This window comes from Microtus ochrogaster, unplaced genomic scaffold, assembly GCF_000317375.1.
Source record: "Microtus ochrogaster isolate Prairie Vole_2 unplaced genomic scaffold, MicOch1.0 UNK9, whole genome shotgun sequence".
Classification (NCBI taxonomy): domain Eukaryota; kingdom Metazoa; phylum Chordata; class Mammalia; order Rodentia; family Cricetidae; genus Microtus; species Microtus ochrogaster.
This window is the reverse complement of record NW_004949107.1, coordinates 5,481,563-5,484,691: the sequence shown is the minus strand read 5'-3', so window position 1 is coordinate 5,484,691 and position 3,129 is coordinate 5,481,563.

The following is a 3,129-nucleotide window of genomic DNA, read 5'->3' as shown; positions in this document are numbered from 1 at the left end:
TTATTTTGACACTGGTTTAAAAATAATTGTCAATAAGCTTTTGTCAACAACTAGAAATATATATATGTATATATACATATATATACATACATATATATATATATATATATATATATATATATATATATAGAGAGAGAGAGAGAGAGAGAGAGAGAGAGAGAGAGAGAGAGAAGGGGAGAATATATATACCAGTGATCTACATGAACATTTTGTTAAGATAGCATCTGCTACAGTGACAGGGACAATAGTGGTAGTAATCCTCCTTCCTCTTCTACATCACCTTAGACAAACTCAGGCTCAACATAAACCACAGAACACGGCAGCTGAAGCTGATGGGCCATGAACTAAGAATGGATTTTATGTCTGTTTTGCCTTTTGTATTAACCAAGTGGAGAAGCTGACTAGGGAAGACTCCAGCACACAGGACCGTGATGAATCACATGACCTCCTTGACTACTCCCCATGCTGCCCTGGTCTCTGCTTCCTGGCCTGGTCACCATGCAGACATTGCTCATTGGGTTGGCTTATAGAAATTATAAAGTTTCATCTTTGAGTCTCTGTTGCTGGCTTTTGGTTATGTGTAGCTTTCAAACATCTGCTTTTTCACAGCAAAATGGGAAAAAAAAACAAAGAAAGAAAAGGGTTGGGGAAGAGGAAAGAAGAAAGCGAGAAATCTCTTAAAGCACTGTTTAAAGGCCAAACTGATAGATCTGGCAACCCTCGTTGTGGCCAAAGTAACCAGCTTTAAGGGGGCAGCATGACTTCACTATTAAAGAATAAACGCTTTAATATTATTAAACACATCATAGCAGGTTTTATAGCAGACTTCATAATAAAGTTAGATGTTTCAGTATCAAAAGGAGCACACATTGCTTTAATGGTATCTACATGGTAGGGATTGTAACGGCCTGTTATGACATCATCTGTTAGGAATTTACTCTGGATGCTAGGGAGGGGGTTCAAAAGCACTTTCTAATACGATGCCACGCACTTTAACTATATCTAATGACAATTGGCCAATTATGAAGCAGGCGGTTTCAAAGAGCTTCACTGCTTTAAGCTCTAGTAAAATGTTAATGGGGCTTAGCGAGAAGTCTCCTTTTCTTGGCCACCATTCTCCCAAAAAGCCACAGTCTTGTGTGATTCTCTCCAGCCCCTAGGATGCACACAGCTCCAAAGGCAGTTGCGATCATTCTGACCACAGATGAGTGGTTCAGGTTATCTGCAGAACCCGTTTGGGGGTCAATGTTGAGACCTAGTCAAGATTTAGATGGGCCATTGAGTGCAACTGAGTGACTACTCTGTCCTCAGAGGCCCCGGGAAACATGGGATAGACAGGAAGACTGATTGGCCTAAACCTCCTCAAAGGAAAGTCTTGGCTGGTGACAGTCACATTGAGTGACCTCAGGAGAAAACGTCTTGCTATATGTAGTTCCAGAGGTGGTGTGAGACCTCACACTCAAGGCACAGACTCATTTCATGTGGGTGTTTACTCTCTGGGCTACCTACTGCCTCACCTTGCCTTCTTGTCTTAGATTTAAAGCATCATAAGGCAGGCACGATCTGCAAAGCTTCTTTCTGCGAACTTGCAACTCATGAGCTCTGCAGGCAATCATGTGTGGTCCAACCCTGCATTTTTTATACCAAGTTCCCAGCAAAGGTCCTTTCCCATTCTCCCACATTGTTGTACCCTCAGGCTCTGTTGACATCAAAGTCAAGACAAGATGATTGTGCTAAATGACCACACTGAACCCAATAGCTCTTAAAGAAAAAGGCTTCTCTACTGATTACAAAGAATTCTGGACCCGAAAGAGGTTGAGGTTTAATTCAAATCCGAGGACTCCAATTTGCGGACAACCCATGCTATGTGAATTCAGAGGACACTAGGACTTGACCTTGGGGATGAGTTTGAAAGTGGACAGAGAGGTTACTACTGATGCTTTGAGGTGTCTTGACTTTCTGCAGAAAGGCTTCCTTCCATCCAAATTATTACCTATCTTAATCTGTCTGTCTCCAACCAAAGCACAAACTACCTGTGATTCAGTTCCAGAGTAGTTTACTAAGATGTTCCAACTGTTGCCTCCTTCAAGCATGGCGTATTGTAGAAATGTTCCTGGAAGGAGAGGACTTTTGGGCTGGCTTCTCCAGTGAGGTTTCTTATAACTCTAAGGGTCTGGAGGCAGAGAGAGAGAGAGAAAGAAAGAAAGGGGAGGGGGGAGAAAAAGGGAGGTGTGCAGCGAGGGGCAGGAGAGCAGGAAGATGCTGATGGAGCAATAGTAAGTGATGGAAAACTAAAGCTAGCTAAAGCAGTTGATGAGAAAGGGATCTGCTCAAAGCCACTGGTGCCATAAAAGCTTATTGTGTGTAAGTGCATTAGATAGCAAGGTCACACTGTTGAGACTATTGGTAGAATAGAATAGTCAGTCTCTGGTAGGGAGACTGACCGCAGCCCCTTGCCCAGTTCCCCTCAGAGTTCCCTCCCCAGCTCCAGGCAACATTTTCAGCAAGTCCCACCAGAGTTGACAGGAGGAATACAAACTTCTAAAGAGTTACTCCATGGTTGGCGCATGAGTTCAATAAGCATTTGGTGAATAAATGAATCAACTATGTAGCTATATTTATGTCACCATCTCTGGCCAAAGTCTTCTGAACTGATCTCTAAGACATTTGAATTTAACCAAGCTTTGGAGTTCTAAGCCCAGGAAGTGTGGAGTAGAACGGATATGTAACTGGAACTTCACATTTGTGGGATTGTCCCCAGTTGAAGATTATTTGAGATGGCTGGTTAGAAAGGTGCATATGGAAAGTGTCCATTTGAGCCATCTCTGGTGTCACCCAGAGAGCAAATGGGAATCTCAAGAGGACAGACAAGCCACGCTTTGGTGTGTAATCAAAGACAGAGGCAGGGCATTCAATCAAGCTTGGAGTGAAGATGGGTTAAGAATTACAGGTTGAAGTTTCCACTGTGGAGAAGAGGCTATGACCAACGGCAATAGAGAGACAAGGTGTAGATGCTGTCAGTGGAAGCCACCGGCCATTACTGCCTCCTAAAAGATTGCTTATTGCTGCAAATGGGGCCTGGGATAGAATAGACCCAAACCAAGAGTGTAAGATCAACAGGAAGTGGCA